We start from the raw sequence: 20,840 nt of genomic DNA on the forward strand, positions 1-20,840 counted from the left end.
CTTACAAAGGTTATGGTTAAGGAAAACATCAATTTTAAAAAATTGCCCTATTATGTACTGTTAAACGTGTACGAAATAAGAAATTCTTATGTAAATTAAATAAAAATGCCACTGAACGAAGTTGACTAGATTTCTTCATATTGCCGATAAATTTTATGTTCACATTAAGGGATAGCATTTAAATCTCCATCGAAGTTAACCCATGAAGTTCCTAGAGAGATTAAAACCGTACACAAGTTAATATATTTATGATTTTTTTAATTACTGTTATGCCCAAGAAAATAAAGGGCTGGCGTGGGAAAGTCACGTGAAGGGTGACCTGCTCCCGTCAGAGCAACACGCACACGTCAGACCTGTCAAGTGATATGGAGCTCACACGCGTCCATTTCCCTGCGATAAGTCGTGCGATGTCAGCTTGGGAAAAGGAAAATGAGACGTAAAGCCGGATTACATCCTGACAATCACACCAAACCATGGATTTAGTGATGATTATACGCTTCAGCCTGATATAAAATGAAGGAGACCCCTTCATTAAGGGGATTCGGCCATTTTTCATACAACAAAAGAAATCTCCCTCTCCTGTAATCATCTTTGACTTTTTTTTATCTTTTGTAAGTCAGCTCGCAACCGCGACCTGACACACTAATATCAATACAAATCAGTGGACGTAGGATTTGCTACCTTAGCATCCGAACCACTTAAAAAACTCCCTTTACATTTATTTCGCTTTTATATATTTCATTTTCATGTGTATTGAACAGCCAATCAACATTATACACGTGAGAATTCGTTGGTGCTTAAACTGAGCATCAACAGTTGGCGCTAGAAGGAGGGCCTGATTTAGTGTCTACCCTTCATCAGGAGAATCTTTGACCTACTGGTCTTACAGCTACAATGGCCCGCCAATCTGAGCCTGAGCAAGGGAACCAGCATGCAGAAGGAGTCCCCTTGGCCCAGAGGGACACCCCTTCCAACATACCTCTAATTTCGCAAAATGCTGCTGGGAATACCCCAGCAGCCCTGTAATTGGACCCTGCCATCAGAAGCTACCTGGAGAGGTTCGACAATACTCTCTAGACGGTCAACCGGAGGTTGGACCGCCTNAAAGAAAGTCATGTACAAAAAGTCTTAAGACTCGGGTACAATGGGAACGACTCTCTAACACTAAGGCTGGTCGGGAAGATCCTTCGAGCAGGAGCCACCTGCCTGGTCGGGTCCCTGGGCGGCCGCGGCAGCCTGGTCCTCCTCGGCCATGAGCCGCAAGGTCGCCTGCCAGAGATCCGGGAGGTCGGAGAAGTCCAAAGCAGGATTCTTTGCACACAGGGTGTAGATGGACCCGATCGCCCAGTCCGCGGCCTTCTCCTCCATCCCCTCAGACTGATTCTGCATTTCTGCGGTTAGAGAAGTGACTCTCTCCCTACTCTCCTGAAGCTCGGCCTCAAGAGCTAGTCTCTCTTGTTCAGAGGCCCCTTTGTCTTCTTCAGCTCGCTGGGCCCGTTCGAAGGTCGCCCGCATCTCTTGGTCCTTCTCTCCGACCTCCTTGGTGAGCCGGGCGGTTGTCCTTTGAAGCTCTTTAATCTCCTCCGCACGTCGGTCGAGCTCCGCCTTTTGGAAATCCACTGTTCGTAAAGCGGCGTCCTTTTGATGCAGATACCTGTTCGCCGCTTCGAACGCATGTGTTCTTTCAGCTTCGACGGACTCCAAGCTCTACTTAAGCTTCGCGACCTCCTCTTCCAGGTCGCTTGTTCCCTTTGCATTCCCCAGTCTTGTCTTCTCCATGGACATCCTCATCGCAAGCAATCCCTGCGAGCAGAGTACGAGTTAGAAATAAATCGGATTGAAATTTCAAGTACGGCTAGTTTACCTTGCTCAGATGCTGAAACGACGTAGCCAACAGGTCGTCGCCCGTGTCTGCAAATTCGTCATACGACTCTGATAGCTCGCAATCTAGCAGGCCGTAAACAATTGGTTGCAGGTACTCGGGCAGACTCCCCAACGAGTCTAAAACAGGTGCATCCTTCGCCTTGTTGCTAGCACCTGCCTCGCTCACGGGCTCCTTGCCCGACCTCCGGGATCCCTGGCACGGCCTCAGAGGCTCTCCCTCAGATTCAGTCTCCGACCCTTCGGGCTGAATCTGCTTCCTCTTCTTCGACCTCTGGGCCGGAGCCTTCCACTTGGGGCGAGCAGTCGGCGCTGAGCGGCCTGTTCCATCCTGGTTGCCCCTTGCGCAGCAGGGCGGGGCTGAGAAGCTGGGACTGTTCGCACCGGCTGTGCCGGGACAGGACGAGCAGCGTCAGCCTCCCTCTCGATCCTCGATCGAGGAAAGACAAACGGTGCTCGACGGGACTGCCCGGACTCCTTTGGGGGCATCGTTTCTGCATTCAAGGTCGTTAGTAAATGAAATCATTCCACGACCAGAAGGGGACCAAGTGTAACTTACCTTCCGGAGGTTCTAAGGACGCCTGGTCGCTGAAAAAACCGTACTTCCGTAAGTTCGCGGTGGTCACAAGCTTCCTCGCGTCGCGACTATCCTCGTCCAGTACTCCGAAGGATACAAGCCTGTCCGGGTTAGCGAGTACCGACTGCTCGGTCGTTCTATTAACTGCAAAACAAAACAGGTCGTTACTATGAATCAGGCGAGCAGATAATGAACTCAGCGAGAAAACCTACTTGGATCTTGAAAACGGCAATAGCCGTTGTAAAAGAAAAAGAAGAACTTTGTCTCGTAGGCTCCCGCATTGCTGGGGTAGCTGTGTATCCCCGCGGCAATGGTAGGTCGTCGAGACAGGTAGTACGAGTCCTTGTCCCTACTCTTCTTAAGGTAGTAGGCGACACCGAGCTCCACCGCCGTTGGCTCTCNCAAGTGGCAAAAAATAAGCCTACGGGCTCCCAAGGGCCGGCGAATACCAAAGGTGCCCCTAGCAGGGTATCAGCAAAGCTGAGACTTGGCGAAAGAGTGGACCCCGAGCTGTCCCATGCCACGATGCAGGCAAACCCAAGCAAAAATGCTGGGCATGGTGGTCCCGATCACCACCAGCAGAGCGATCCCAATCGTTATGCGGGAGGCCCTCACACCTCGCGGGGCGGTTCGTACCACCGCGAGGGTCGTGAAAGTGCCTCTCACAACCCGTCGTCTTCACATGCCCCTAGTCAGCATGTGTCAAGTGCGGCCGGAAATGTCGGCCGAGGCGAGGAGGAATCCGATCTTCGGACTGTCTTGAACCGTAACCAAGAAGGGAGGGCTCGCACGGGTGAAAACAACCCCCAATTGGCTCCATTACCGCAAATTGAGGAGTTGCAGCGAGCTCTGGACAGGTTAAGGGAGCAGCAAAACGAACAGGCACAGGTCGACTCTACATCCCCATTTTCTCCTGAAGTGCTAGCTGCCCCACTTCCACCAGGGTTCAGAATGCCAGATATGCGGCCGTTTGATGGAAACTATGATCCGCAGGATCATTTATATGAGTTCAACGACCTGATGGAGCTCCACCAGGTTTCGGACCTTGCGAAATGCCGATGTTTGGCTGTGACGCTGACTTCTCACGCCAAACGGTGGTTAAGGTCGCTCCCAGCGGGATCGATCAGTTCGTGGCCTCAGATGAGCACGACGTTCTTGCGGCATTTCCAAGCCAACCGGAAATTTTCAATGCCTTTGAGCTACCTCAGCAACATAAGGCAAGAAAGAGACGAATCCCTGCAGTCTTACGTTGACCGCTTCCACAGGGAACTCAACAAGGTGGCTCANGATGTCAGCTTGGGAAAAGGGAAATGGGACGTAAAGCCGGATTACATCCTGACAATCACACCAAACCATGGATTTAGTGATGATTATACGCTTCAGTCTGATATAAAATGAAGGAGACCCCTTCATTAAGGGGATTCGGCCATTTTTCATACAACAAAAGAAATCTCCCTCTCCTGTAATCATCTTTGACTTTTTTTTATCTTATGTAAGTCAGCTCGCAGCCGCGACCTGACACACACTAATATCAATACAAATCAGTGGACGTAGGACTTGCTACCTTAGCATCCGAACCACTTAAAAAACTCCCTTTACATTTATTTCGCTTTTATATATTTCATTTTCATGTGTATTGAACAGCCAATCAACATTATACACGTGAGAATTCGTTGGTGCTTAAACTGAGCATCAACAATTACCTTTATTATTGGCATAATTTATGGTTGTTAAACTAAATATTAAAATATAATATACCCGTATTAACTTATGGGCAATTAGGAAATCGTTTTATAATTGAGTTGATACTCGTAAAATTTATTGAAAAAGTTATACAACGGAACGATTAAATTCTTATTTAGCGCGCAATAAAAATTAAATTAAATTAAATTCATATTAACAAGTCAAAAGAAAAAGAAAAACTTCTATTACCGTCAAATTAAATTATAAAAATTCTACATCCATATCGGTCTTTTGTATGTCGTATTTATACAAAAAGTCTAATTTTAATCATTCGATATTCAATTTCATGTCAATGCTTAGATGAGAAGCAATAGATGAAATTAATAAAAAATCGATTTATTTAGTTTTATTTTCTGTTAAATTTCACAGCTTAGCTGGGAATTGATAGACAAAATTAATAAGAAAACGATGCATTTTTATTGTCTCTTACATTAAGAAGAACAGATAAAGAAGAAAAGTGTTTTTATTTTTATTTTTTATTATTTTTAAACAATAAACAATTGATTCAAATCAGTGTTACCCTTATTATTTGACAATTAATTAAACCTTCTATAACGATTCGTTCAATAATATAAGCCACCAATCTATTTTCTTCTCCTTTACTCATTGGGTTTTCTGCTTAGACCAACAACATGAATCGCCTTGAAATCTTTGGGAATCCTAGTGTTGGGAATGAGGCTGTCTTCTACACTTGAGGCCGAGACGGTGATAACAGTGATCACCGACATGCATGTTGCTTCACATACTGAATCGTTGAAATTTTTGGATTTCAAAATGCAGTATTGGCATGCATTAGTCTAACTTCATGGTTAAAAAGCATGACGTAAGCTCGTTGCAGGGGAACAATCTCAGGTACTACTATGGCCAATGTAGTAATCGACTCATACTCTATGCCAAGGCCACCAAAAATTTTTAACACCAGATCTTCACCAGAGATGGGATAACCTGCTAGACTTAGCTCATCAGCATAAGCTCTCATCTTATCAAAATACTCTATAACACTCATTTGACCCTTTCTTGTGTTTTGGAGTTGCATTTTGAGATGCAAGACTCTCGACTTGGATTGTGAGGCATAAAACTCTTCTAATGCAGATCTTACATCAGATGATGTGTTAGGAATTTTCCTTAGTACTGCTTTTGATATAAAAGAGAATAACCAACCTAAGAGGGTTTGAACTTGTTTTTTCCAGACTTGGTATTATGGGTTTGGGGAAACTGTTCCATTTCCTAATCCTAGGTTCAGGGTAACAAAGGGACTAGGTGATGACCTAGATCCATCAATCAATACTTCCATATCATTAGCTTTGATCGAAGGAGTGATTTTTTGTTTCCCTGTTTTAAAATTATGTAGTTCAAGCTTTGTGGGTATAGTAAAGCTGAACGTTGAAGTGAGAAAGTGGTTTCTACTATGTTCAAAGTCGAGTTGTTGGAAGAATTTGAAGGAGAAGCCATTTTTAATTTAATCTGCTCTGATATCATGTGAGAATTCGATCTCCTAGTTCGAAGTTTCAGAAGCAATGGATTACCATATAAAAAGGCTAAAAAACCAAAGAATAACAGATCAGAGATTGAGAGCAAAATAAACACTCTAATATTTCCATTAAGTTGTGACAAATATATACAAACCTATCACATCATCCCATGGCTATAATCTTAGGACATAATGTAATGGCTGATAAGCACAAGGAAATTTCTTGAGGATCCAGCTAAATCTCTAGTAACCAGGTTATGTGATGACAATTTTGTTGTTGTTGTTGTTGTTGTAAGTAAGTAGTATCATTCAAAGAGAAAAAGAAAGTACGAGAGGTCACAAAAAAAACCGACCATTCTACCTTAGGACATGCCTTGGGAAAGGAGTACAAAAACAAGCCTAATAAGCTGAGAACCTAATACCCTTTTGTTTGTTTATCTTAAGCATGCGAAGGATAGGAGACAAGAGGAGAGGAGCAAGCAAAGAAACACAAAGAAAAAGACATCCTACCACATGATATGCTTTGGGATAGGATTAAAAAAAAACCTAAATAAGACTAAAAACAATAATACACAACATCATTTCTACCTCAAAACAAGCTTTGGGTTAGGGAAACCCACAAATGTTGGTTCTAAAGATAGTCATAAATAATCCCCAAATCTCTGTAAGTCTTTTATTGGCCATGAAAGATTTTACTTTGTTAAGGTCCATAACCCTATCTCTCACCATATTCTAAATGTGGTTGTGAATTATCTAAATATCCATAAAATCCCCTTTAAAAAAAATCTATTGTTCTTCTCCCTCCAAATGAAATAGACCGTAGCATCCCGGCACAATTTACCTATGGCTTACGTGAGTTTGTTTCTCTTTTAATTCATGGACAAGGAATTACCAGTCATGGCAGGGCGCCTCCCTATAACCAAGAGGAAGAGACTGTAAGAGCACAAACCCAAGTAGACTTTGTGAAAATTTGTCCTCTTATATGAGCTGAGGGGCTAAGTTATAGGTGTTAAGTCATGGGACCCAGGTTGTGTTATATGGACAGGTGACAAGACATGTCATAGGTGCCAGGTCATAGGACTATCTCCAAGTAGACCTGGCAAAACGGGTATGGACCCGCGGGTCGGTCCGTACCCGGGTAAAAAATATAGGGTATGGGTTCAATAAATTAAACCCATTTTTGTTTGACCCGTACCCATACCTGGTCCAATAAATTACGGGTCATACGGGTGAACCCGTGGGCACCCGTATAAGCCTTCTATTCTGTTTTGAACTGAATGAATCCCTAAAACTAAAAGTCTTTTATTTTTTATCACAGACTTGAGACTTCACAGTTCACGCCTGACGCCTCCCTCTCACGCCTCCCTCTCACGGAGTCACAGTCAGTCAGTCATCACGAATCCATCTCATGTCTGATCTCTCGACTCTCAGTCTCAGATCGCGGCCGCATCGTCACTTCGTCATCAGTCTCTCATCAGTCATCGCCTCATCAGTCTTCTTCGATTAATATTCGTCACTTCGTCACTTCGGTAACGAAATAGAGGCTCAGAGAGAGATCAGAAGCGAAGATCGGCAAAAACAGGTTTCTTCAAAAACAAATCCTTTTCGATTATTTTTATTTTTTTTTATTTTTTTGGGAAGCGAATGAATTTTTACTCGAATGAAGAGTTTTTAGGAAGAATTGTTTGAGTTTCTTTATAGTTTGCTTATGGTTGGTTGGGACAGCTTGATGGACCCTTTGGTTTGGAAAATTGACAAATAGGTCCTTTGTGAGAGAGGTTTATGGTTAATTGATGAGATTTAAAGAGGTTTGGGGGTTTTAGGGGAATTTATGATGATTATCATAGTTTAAGAGAAGTTTTTGGTTTTGGAAACCAATGGGATCTTTTTTAAATTCGTACTTTAGTGATAATGAATTTTTTTGGAATGAATTTTGCTTGGTTTTCTTTTGTGGTGGTATAGTTTTATGTTCAGTTTGTGCTTGGTTTTAAATTTGTTGTTTGGTACTTAGAAAGTGGAGGAAGTTATGGAAATGATGGAAAGAGTAGAATAGCAATGGATCTTGTTATGTGTTCTCTTATGGGTTTGTGATGATTGAAATGAACAGGAAAAAAAAAAAAAAATGACCTAATCGAAAGTGGAGCGAAATTCTTGAGCAGATGAACTTAATTGTAGTTTTGTGATTAAGATGATCATTTATAGGTCCTTGGAGCGCAGACTTTGTTTGGTTGCTTGGAAAATGTGGAACGTGAAACACAATGAAGTTGTAGATACCAATGTGTTCTGCTGATATTTGAATAGAATTGCAAACTCATTTCAGCAGAAGGGTTGGTTAGGTTAGTTTAGTTAGTGGTGTTTAGTTCTTTTAGTTTATAATGGTGAAAAATCTGGGATTTCAGTTCATGTTATCAGTAATTAGGTGGACTATATAATTTAACATTAATCAATCTAAAAAACTCACTTATGCATAATTGCTACATAGAATCTATTATGAAATAGACCAATTTATACAAAGAAGAATATATACATGGTAAAGCAAAGCATTTTTGTTGTTTGTCAATAAAAAGCGCTTTAAACACCACTAACACTAAACTTTAACTTCATAAACTTATGTTCAACCGAGGCTAATCAGACGCCTAAAGCAAATTAAAGTAGAAGAGGAATATTGGAGCAAAACGATTGGTTTACGCAGTGCAAATTTCAGAAATCTAAAACCACCTTGTCCTTATACAGAAATCAGAATAAGTTACGCCATCTCTTTCGATGTCACTATCCTTAATTTAGCAAATATTAAAAGCATTACTGCTAAAGTGTGTGTATCATAGAGGAGTTAAAAGTTGACAAAGTCTATTTGACGCAAATCACTTAAGCTCATGAGTTTTTCTTTAATTCATAGTAGGATCACTCTCAATAACAAGTCATCAACAGATGTGAATTCATAATTATGATGATTTAATAATATCGGCCGTCTTAGCCGCTGCAGTTTCATAAGCCAAGTCACCCAGTTGAATTGGATAATTTTGTGAAACCTCTGCTATTGATTAGGCAAAGTATTTACCACTATGACTAAGTAGTATAACTTTTCCTTGTGGGTATCTACTTTACTAATTATTTTTACATTTATGTAGACTAGATATTAATATTCTAGAAATTAGGTGGTTGTCATTGTTTGATATAATGATTATCAAGTAGGCCACTACTTTAATATCATAATTGGTAAGTAAGACATCTTAATTCCTTCCAAAGCAAAGTCAGAGTAAGTATATAGTAGAGAAGACTATGTTAAATGGTCCTTGTGTCCATCTATTATAATAAGATATACTGACAATAATAAAATATTTATAATGTATGTCATCATTAAATGCATCAAGCTAGGTAAATATTAAAAAAAGAATGCGAGAGAAAATTTGTAATATACGTTTAACATTTTAATACTTTATTTGACCAAATGCTGGAGACATAAAAGGTTGGAATCGTTTTTATTAGTTAATCATTTTCTGCGTATTTTAATAGTATACACTAATTCTTGATGTTTGTTTCTTTATTTATTGTATTATCTTGAGTGGGTGTGAGAGACCTAATATATATATATATATATTTTTTTTTTGTGTCTCAAGCATGACATGGCGGATTCAGAAACTATAGATACAGATATGGTTAACATAAGAGCAAGTGACGATGCTTCTAGGGTAATGCCACCTCCTTCTAGTTCTAGTATTCCTACAACTAGTTCTAGAAATAAACGTAAACATCAGAAGTTTGGAATATTTTGAGAATATGTTGAGAATAAACACTGAAAGGACTAGGTGTAAGGCATGCAGTAAATCTATGATATGGTAGTGCCACACATGGGACTAAAAATATGAAGCGTCATATACAGAATTGTCCAAAACGTGCCAACCATGATGTAGGGCAATTATTGATGATCAAATCATAGATTGCAAAGTAGAAAGATTAGTCAAGGACTTTTCGTGGAATATATGGCCTTATCAATATTCAACATAAACTATCCATATTCATAGTGGAGAATCAAGGAACTAGGAGAGTCTTTCATATGTGTGTAATGAGCTTGTGCATTATTCTAGGAACACCGCTAAGGCGGATTGCTTAAAATATTTGAAAGGATGAAGAAAAAAAACTAAGCTGAATTAGGGAGGCTGACAAGTAGAATATGCTTAACTTCGGTGTTGGACTTCTGGTACAACTGAGGGATATATTTCTTGACAGCTCATTATATGATGAGGATTGGGAGTTACAGAATAAAATATTGAATTTTGTCATATTCCTCCTACATCAGGGGTTGTTTTGGGAAAATATCATGAATTTCTGCAAGAGTGGGGTATTGAAAGAAAATTTTTCTCAATACTTTGGATAAGCAAGTAGTAATGATAGGATGGAGGATAATTGAGGAACCAGTTTTGGTGCAGAGTGTTTTTATGTAAAGGTGAATTTTTCCATGTGCGATGTTCTGCACATATCTTGATCTTATTGTTCAAGAGGGTTAAGAGCTGCTAGTGTTGCTTTGAATAAGATTCGAGATAGTGTGAAATATATTAAAGCATTGAGGCTAGAAGAATCAAGTTTGGAGAACTTGCTGTACAAATGGGAGTGAAAGCCAATGGGGTTGAGATGGATGTTTCCACTAGATGGAATTCGACATTTTTAATGCTTGATACAGCGTATATTTCGCCGTGTTTGTGGCTTTGTCAACATAGATCCTAGTTATAAATTTTGTCCATCAAATGAAGAATGGGATAGGGGAGAGGATATGCAAGTTCTTGGAACCATTTAATGATATTACGACTTTATTCTCAGGTTCTAAATATCCTACAGCAAACTTGTACTTGAAATGTGTGTGGGAAATTCAATTGCGTTTAATTGAGAGAGGTCGAGTGAAGATGAAGTTGTTAAGAGCATGGCAAAACAAATGATCCCAAATTTACAAAATATTGGGATTCTTATAGTTTTGTGTTGACGATTGCACATTCTTGATCCCCGTCTCAAGTTTCGTTTGTGGAGTATGCTTCAACAAAGTTTATGATCAAATACTGCCGTACTGAAGTTGGCGACTGTTAGAAAACTTGCAAAGCTTTTTCAAGCTTACGAGGCTAAATGTTGTAAAGAAGTTCCTGCCTCACCTTCAGTTGTTTCTCCTGCGAGTAGTTCTACTTCTAGAGGCGTGTGATCATTCTTCTGTAAGTCACTATACTTTTTAGTTTTTATATTCTTATGATAAATAAAGTATTGTTTATTGTTTAATTTTAACTTTGACACTTAACGCTTAAATGATGTAGGATTTTGACAGCATGAGGTGTTTTCATTTCCAATAAGAAATCCGAGTTAGATCTTTATTTGGAGAGATGAGGTTTGATCGCGTCAAATATCAGATGGATATCCTCGATCATTGGAAGAATAATGTGATCGTATCCGGTACTTACCATGATGGCTCGTGATATCATGGCAATACCATAACATCTGTTGCCTCAGAGTCGCTTTTAGTATGGTAGGAAAGTGCTCAACAAATATCGAAGCTCACTTCGACCAAAAAAGCAGAATCTTTGATATGCACTCGAACTTGGCTATATGGATATGAGTTTGAAGGTAACATGTTAACATAATATTTCGTAATTTTATTATTACATTTATTAATATTGTAGTTGATCTTGTTTTGAGATAATGAGGTGAAAGATGATTCGGAGATGATCTTGATGTGCCATTGACTGATCTCGAAACCGTGGAATCAAGAGACTCTATCACGCCCATGGGGAATGAACATTGCTGTCTTAAGAATTTTTTTGTTGAATATTGGATTAGTATTTGTTTATTTTAATTGGTATTTATAGTTTATTGACTATTTGGTTTGTTTTGTGTAATGTGTATTAGTGATTTTGTATTTGTTTGTTTTGGTTGGTATTTGTAGTTTTGTATTATATGTTATTGTTTGTTTATGTGTTATTTGTTTATTTTGGTTCATATTTGTTTATATTCTTAATTGAATTGAATTTAGAGTAGTTGATTTAGGGGGTGTAAATGTAAAAAATTAAAACTGTAGGAATTTTGGGGGTGTAATTGTCATAATTGAAAACTGTTAGGGGTGAAACTGTCAAAACCGAAAGCTGGAGAGAGAAAAAACGGTCCACCCGTACCCGTATAGGGTAGGTCACGGGTCCAAAATATTGGACCCGTATATATCCACCCATATAAGACCCGTACCCGTTTTACCCGTACCCGTTTTACCCGGCCCGTACCCGGCCCACCCACCCGTTTTGCCAGGTCTATCTCCAAGATAACTTCTCCTTTTCTTCAACAATAAATATGCTTATATTTTAATTAAATCTCAATAAAGATCTAAAATAATGTTGAACATATATTTCAATTGTTCCAACTCAATTTACAAAAATAAGAGCCATTGACTTTTAAATTAATTACAAATTCATTTAACAATTATATTTACTGGTAGTCCCTTCAATTTACACACAAGCAAAAAGTGAGAGTCTGTGATCTTAATTATCACTTCCCTAAAAAAAAAAAAAAAAAAGAAGAATTGCATAGGGTGTATTTGTTTAGTTTCATACCATATCCTATCCAAAATAAATATTTATTTTTCTATTCTGAAGATCTATTTTTATTCTACTTAACTACTTTAAACCCCCTAGGTTTATTGATTTAATTAAACCCCCCTAACAAAAAAAAAAAGTTTAAAAATTGATAAAAACACCCCCACCCACCCACTTTTGTCAGAATTCGGCCACCACCGTCAGAAGATAGTTGGAATCTGACTTAATTGACAAAAACACCCCCACCCACCCACCCACATCGATCTAACTTTTTTCGGCTATATCCACTGTAGATTTGGTCGGAAAAGGCTAGATCTACGGCCAAAGAACGACAAGATCTTTGGCCACAGCTAGTCGTTAACGATGGCCATATCTTTGGCCGTCTCTGACAAGCAAATGTGGTTAGACCTGGCCGAAAAAGGCCATATCGGCACATGACCGGCTAGATCCAGTTGGTTGTGTGCCATTACGACGACTTCCGGCCACCCTCCGGCGATGGTGGCCAGTAGTTGACATTTAATGGGTGGTTGGGGGTGTTTTTGTTAATTTTTAATGTTTTATTGTAGGGGTGTTTAAGAAATGAACAAACCTAGGGGGTGTTTTATTAATTTTCAAACTATATCTCGTAATAACCACCCAACTCAACTTTTTCAAAAATTCTACCCAAAATAATAAAACAAACACAGTCATAATGAAACCGGAGCCTATTTGATGCAAAAAACTATTCTTCTACTTCATTTCACATAGGCATCTTGGCCTTAATATATAGTGAAGACAACTGTGAAATTAACTTAGGAATAATGGATATTTTTGCTATGCGAATTTAGTTTTGTTATTGAAGCAATGATTTCTTAACATGTAGGTTCAAATAGAATAAGAATGTCAATGGTTAGACAAGTCCAAGAAGAAAAAATAAAAAACTTTTATTATGTACAGTCGAATTAAATTACTAAAATTATAATCCATATTTATCTTTTGTATGTGGAATTTACACAAAAGTCTAATTATAAGCAATCTACGTACAATATATCAATTCCATTTCACTGCTTAATTAGATTAGAAGTAAAGATGAAAATAATAACAAAGGGATTCAATTTTATTGTGTCTAACATTTCATTGTATTGCTTACACTACAAGAATTTATAACTAATGTGAGGTAGGCCATTTCGATGCCAACTCTGTCATTGAAATATGAGCTTTTTTCTGACACCCGATTGTGTTGGAACATTTATTTTAAGACGCAACAATTTCATAATAGTCATTTTCTGGGTAGAATTATTATGGTTCCATGCCCCTCGCATCGTTTTAGAACTCTTAAGGCTGAGCCACAACCACTTCTGAATATGAAAAAAAGGAAGCAATACATTTTTATTCTCTTACGTTAAAAATAAAGGACGAAGAAAGTTATATTAACTTTGATCATTCCTTGTAACCATCTCCATTACTTAACGGAATGGGATCAACAAATAATGACCTTATCCAATCTTCACTCGTGTCTTGAATACCATGCCCATCTCCATATTGGTACACACACTGAGCCACCCTGCCTAGTTCATCGTAGTTGTAACAAAGTTTATGGAAAATGAGGGTTTCAAAGCTGATCTCTATTCATCTTCATCAACGCTGCAACAATCATTTCTTGTATGTGTTCACGGCCCTCTTCTTTAGACGCTCCAGTTTCATGCATGTAACAGTGGATAGATTTAGGAACATCCCCTCTTGCTATCTCTTAGAAAATTTGGCAAAAAAAAAAAAAAAAAAAAAAAAAAAAAAAAAAGCATAGAAGCAAATCTTTTACCAAATAATCAAGAAGTAGCGAAGATATTTTATTATCAATTAGAGTTCATGAACTCCTCTTCAAATCTAAGCTTTTACCGAGAGGGAACAAATTTATGATTGACAGTTACAAAAAAGACATATAATAAACAAATAAATGTTAATAATAAATAGATTAATATGTGAGCTCAAGTAAAAAAAATGGAACCTATTTTAGAAAAGAAAAGTATATATATAAAGTTTACAGATGACCAGTGGCGGATCCAGAAATTTTTTTTAGGGTGGGTCAAAATAAAAACTAACTACATATTAATATTTTTGCCATTAATATTTTTGCTAGGGTGGGCCAAAATTCAAAATTCAAAATTATATATATTAATATTTTAAAAAAAAATTGAGGGTGGGCCAAAGTGGGCTAGATCCACCCCTGCAGATGACATCCCCATGTTGTCTGCAAGTTGTAAAATGATTGCTGACCAATGAATTATATCGCTATATTCTTCCAAGTATTTTATGGGCTCCTTTGGTAATGGATTTGTACTTAAAAATTATGCATTGATTAGTATCAGAGGTGCTACTATAGAAATCCGTGCAGTGTCCATGTATTCTTTGAGGGTTGGTGTGTAACCCTTCTTAAACCACTTTGCCTCCAATAAATAGGTTTTGCCTAAATCTGCCCATTGAAACAATTTATAATGATATCAATCATAATGAATCGCATACAAATGAACAAATCCACAACATTAGAAAATTATGTTTATAATTGTTAAAGTTGGTGAACTCTATTCATCTTTAGATTACACATTTTTAAAGTGCAGCAGAAGTTTTTACTAAATTGATTAATGGTTATCAAGTTAAACATGAATCAACATCCATAAACAACAAAAGTAAAGCACACCATCATATAAATGGTTCGGCTAAAACCAGACTTAGCCTACATCCATGGGACCTCGTCCAGATCGAAGCAAATCCACTAAACAACAAACACAAGATATAGTTCAGAGTTTATTTTATCTACAGCAAAGAGAACTCCCTGTTCTTGTTACACTAAACACCACCATCTGAATCTTTAATATCTTGTTGCTCCAAGAACTTCTTCACGTTGGGAACACACTTGAAGGACACTTGAGCTCCACCCAAGCTTCACACTCCAAAGCCACGCGCCAGTATCAACAATGGAACCATGTTCATCAGCCATTCAATCAAGCATAAGATATGATGAAGGTTTGGCACAATAACATATGGTGAAACTTTAAGCAAAATACTCTCTGAAAATTTCAGAGCAAAAGAAAAATAAAATATCAAAGGTTACACTACAAGAAAAACTACATTCTGCAACCAATTTTTTAGCAACTAACCAGAATTAGTTGCAAAAAGGCTATATTTACCAACTAAATTGCCATTAGTCGGGCAAAGAGTAACTCAATTTTGAGGTCCACATGTTCCAACTTTTGGCGTCTAAAGTTAATGTTCTGCAACTATTTTGTTAGTTGCAGAACAAGCTGCTTTAGTGACTAATAAATTTAGTTGCAATTTTTGGTGGGNCCATTTTAAATTTCTTTTTTTTTTTTTTAATAAGTTTGTCCAATCAAATCTACAAATTAGTAAATAGAAGAACAAATGAAACTAAATAAAGTCATAGTATATACCTCGTTATTGGAAATTTGGATTGCCCTTCAATCATTTAGTTGAGGAAGAGTACTTTCTATTCTTAAAGATGAAAATTCTACAAAAAGTTGGATAAACACATAATTAAATAATTGAAAGGATAATTAACAAATCCAACAAAGACATAATTAAATAATTGAAAGTAAAGCAAAAATTTTACCCGACTCAATTTTCGTTAACTCATCCAAGGTCTCCTCAATGGCTAATGGTGCACGCGTAGTCAGAATCCAATCTTGTGTGTAAAGAAGAGCCTCCACCATTTTTGTAGTAAGGGAGCTATGAAATGGATCCAATACACGACCCCCTGTACTAAAAGCCAACTCAGATGCAACAGTTGAAACAGGCATAGTCAATACATCGCGTGCCATCAAAGAGAGAACTTGATATTTTGTTGAATTCATCTTCCACCATTTCAAGAGATCAAATGTCTTGTCATTGTCATCTTCAACGTCATCTGCTAAATACTTATCCAACTCTGATTTAGGCTGATTAGCTTGGTTTCCGCCCTTTCGCTTTTTAAACTTAACCCTCATGTATTCTTGAGTATCAATATCAACATCACAATCATCAAATGCACTTGCACCTAGAGATTGCTGACTTGACTACGTAGTAAGACCCCAACCACCTTACACAAATTGTAATGGTTAAATAAAGACAGCAAATTTTCCATCACTTTTTTCTTTAACTTATCAACAGTAAAAGCATCATAGGACTCACCAATAACCCAATCAACGTATTCTAACTTGTCCCTAGGGTCTAAAACAACCGCAATGAATAAAATTATGTTGATATTATCAACATTTGACCAATATTTGTCAAATTTTCCCTTCATCCTTACCGCCATAGAACTTAAGCTCATGACTATGAGACCATTCTGAAATATTCATCCCAATGCCGTATATTTGTCGCATGTACTCATTATCAGTAACATAAAAAGAGCCAGACACACGTACGGTAGCATCATAGAAAATTTTCAGAAAGGGTAACAAGTACCGGGCATATTCCCAATCACTATATGTAGGCAAACCCTTTGAGTTGTCCCCACTAGAAAGCTCATCTCTGTACTTACTATCTTCTATTTTTAATAAGTCAAATGCTCTCTGGAATTTAACTGCGGTATCCAACATTAATTAAATAAGTAGAGTTCCATCTTGTTTCTATATCAAGCACCAAATGACTCTTACTTTCAATTTTTTCTTTCTCCACACACTCCATAAATCTCATTAACCTTGCTGGAGAAGACCTCACATACCTCACTGCAGCACGAATTCTAAATATGGAGTCACACTATAAGAAAAACTACATTCTGCAACCAATTTTTTAACAACTAACCATAATTAGTTGCAAAAAGGCTACATTTACCAACTAAATTGCCATTGGTCGGGCAAAGAGCAACTCAATTTCAGGGTCCACATGTTCCAACTTTTGGCGTCTAAAGTTAATGTTCTGCGACTATTTTGTTAGTTGCAGAACAATTTGCTTTAGTGACTAATTTATTTAGTTGCAATTTTTGGTGGGCCATTTTTCCCTCCATAATTTGACAATTTGCATCTAAAATATTTTATTTTGCATCTACATTATTAGTTACAAAAAACATTTTTTTGCAACTACCCGTTAGTAGCTAAATTAGTTGCGATTAATTAAGAATGTATTAGTAACTATTATGATTTGTTATAGAAAAATTAAATTACCAAAATATCCCATATTTGGACAATAATTACAAGGGCCCTAAGGCATTTTTAGCAACAAATGTTTGTGTTCATATTAACAATAGTTACAAAAAATTATATACAACAACTAAATTCGGTTTAGTTGCCAATTTAAGTTGAAAATTTCATCTTCCCCCCAAATTATTTGTTCCCGCCAGACTTGCAACTATAACTAATTCTTTCCTGACTAAAAATTTAGTTGCAAATTGATTTGTTTGCAAAATATAATTATATTTAAAAATTAAACAACTAATTAAAAGCCTTACTTTTTAAAGTTATTTACAGAAAACCCTAACCTATATAAAGCAAGCCTTTCCCCAAATTCCCAATCTTCTCCATGCAAATCCCTACCTATTTCCCCAAATTCCCAATCTCATAACCTNGACTCGTACTGGAGCAGTGGAGCTGCCGTCTGCCGAGCTGGAGAGTAGAGCTGCCGTCTGCCGAGCTGGAGAGTAGAGCTGCCGTCTGCCGAGCTGGAGAGTGGAGATTGGAGTAGACTCGTACTGGAGCAGTGGAGCTGCCGTCTGCCGAGCTGGAGAGTGGAGAGTGAAGATTGGAGTAGACTCGACGACTCGTACTGGAGCAGTGGAGCTGCCGTCTGCCGAGATGGAGAATGGAGACTGGAGTAGACTGACTGACTGAGTAGTGAAGACTGATGAAGACTGAAGGTGAAGCCGTGAAGGTAGTGAAGTCTGAAGTGAGTGTCTGAGTCTGAGACAGTGAGACTGACTGACTGAGTGAGATCGTGAGACTGTGAGAGTTGAGACTGTGAGTGTGAGAGTCTGAGAGACTGAAAGTGTAAAACAGTAAAAGCGTGTTAGGGTTTGGAATTGCAAATGCCAAATGCAAATGCAAAATAAAAATGTAAAAATAAAAATGCAATAATTTTTTAAACATTTCGGTTTATAAAACCGGTTTCGGGTAACCGGTTTTCTTTTTTAAAAAAACCGAAACCGAACCGAATATCCGGTTTTTTTAAATATCCGAACCGAAACCGAACCGAAATCCAGAAAAAACCGAATTTTCGGTCCGGTTTCGGTCCGGTTTCTCGGTCCGGTTCGGTTTTCGGATTTTTTTTTCCACCCCTAACTGCAACTAAGTGATCCTATTCCTTCTTCCTTTTAAAATCTAACCAACTTGGAGTCCTTATTCCTTGGCAACAACAAGATTTCGGGTGACATTCCTCAAGAAATTAGAAATTTCATGAGATTGAAGATATTGGATTTAAAGCAAATAATTTGTTATTTGCCTTGTAATACTGGCAGCGCTGGTTCACTCTGGCACTTCTATGCAAGTGACAACCATTTCTTAGGCCTAGTCCCTAAAGCTCGAGAAATTGCAGAAGCCTGGTTAAAGTCCTCCTAGGACGAATATATCTGAATTTCTTGGTTTCTATCCAAACCGGAGCCATTTAGAGCTGAGCTGAGCCATATGTGGAAATTTCAACAATTAGGCACTCTAAACATGGCAAAAAATAATCATCTTCACCATCAGTTTGTGCAGATCGCAGCAAGGATTCCACATGTCAGCTGACAGCATGAACCCGTTGCTCAATTGTGCGGACAGTATAAGCTGACCATGCTAATTCAGGGTCCGTCTGGTACTATTGGGATTGTAACTTATGAAAATATAGCCTTGCTAGTTGTTTGGTTAGGATTTAGAAATATGCATAAGAGTTTTTGAGTATTAATTTACTAAAAAAGGCTTTATTAAATAAGAATAAGTCAACTCAAATTTATAAAATATAATAAGTTGGAAAATAGCTTATTTTGAATTCAATAAACTTTCTTTGTGAGTGGGAACTCTTTTGCTTTTCGAACGGAATAGATTATGCGTAGATGTTAAATCTTGTAAAGAAAATTAAATTGGTAATTGGAATTTGGAAGTAGTGCAATGAATTATTCCTCCATATCCAGTGGGGACCTTAAAGAAAAGTTGATATACATTCAACCAATGAAAATTAATTAATACTGAGTCAAGTGAAAATGATAAATCCGGCAAACCCAAATCTACGGTAGTCTACTAGTCTTCACATAATTACAAATATTTCACTTTATAGTATATGACTAGAAATAAAGAAAATTTTTATTTAAAAAAAAAAAAAATTACTTGCATACATGAAACAGTCAAACAGAGTCCTTTAAAATGTTGAAAATATCATATAAACTTGTCTTAATATATATTAAAAGTTCACAGTGATGCAATTTGAACCCCATATTTTATCTAACAATACCCCACTTTTAATTAAACCCTTCTAAATTATTTATAATCTTTAAACATACCCCACTTCATTCCAATTTTGTCCTGAAATTAAAATTACCCCAATTTAATTGAAAATAAATTTATAATTAAAATCATATCTTCAATAACAGTGTACAAAGCGATGATTATAAATTGTACCTATTTGAATTTCTTTGAAAACCCTTGTGATGATTAAGTAAAACCGTTAAAAAAAGTTTCATAATTGAAATTTGTGGTTGCAAATTTTTTTTTTTAAATATTATATTTGCCTTTTAATGTAATTTTGATTGAGGATAATATTGTAATCTAAAAGAATTATTAACATGGATCTCTTAAGAAATTCAGTGGGGTCAAATAGCATCGCTCTTTAAATTATTATTTCTTCAAAACTTTATGTAAAACAAATCAGTTAAAAGGTTTTTGTTGCTTTTTGAAATATAAAATTAAATAAAAATGAAACCAAATAGGATATAAGAGGCTCCCTAATTAACCATATCTCAAACACTATATTGTTAATTTTTGCAATGGACCAAATTTGTTTCTAGAGTAAAATAACTTATTATTTTTGAGTTTCTAAAGGCAAAAGTTTTGGTTTCAACTAGTAAATTCAGGGGAAAATTTAGGCCATATATAACATAAGGAGAAAGGAAATGATATTTACCGTTATAAGATTAATGGGATCAATTATACTAAAAGAAATATTCTCAGAGTATTGAGTAATGTTATTTTAGTATTACAGATGGATCTACCCTTGGATCATGATTCAAAGGTTGATTATGATATTTTTAGATCATATGGTTCGAGAGTATTTAAACCCTTAACAATACTAGCTTGGGGTAGAGTCATTTGCGAAAAGGAACATAACAATCACCTTACAAAATTCAAACATGCATTTTGAAAGTACAGGCACAGTGCAAGACAGAGACCTTAATTGACTTGGTAGTGATTTTGATGCTTCAAGTCTTGAAGACAACATTTGTGGTGTTGCCTAATTGCTGATAATGCAAGCATCCGTTTAGTTTGGGTAATTAGGTCAATGACAAAAATTGTACTCACAAAGACTATAAGCTTAAGTCCTGAGAAGTGTAGTCAAGATGAATAAAAGGTGAAACAAGTTTAAAACTATATGATTTTGATTTCTGAAATTCTGATTAGTAATAAAGATAAATAGAAGAAGAAAAAATTATGTAAAAGCTTAGGAAAACTCTTATCAC

Source organism: Pistacia vera, unplaced genomic scaffold (genome assembly GCF_008641045.1).
Source record: "Pistacia vera cultivar Batoury unplaced genomic scaffold, PisVer_v2 Contig338, whole genome shotgun sequence".
NCBI lineage: Eukaryota > Viridiplantae > Streptophyta > Magnoliopsida > Sapindales > Anacardiaceae > Pistacia > Pistacia vera.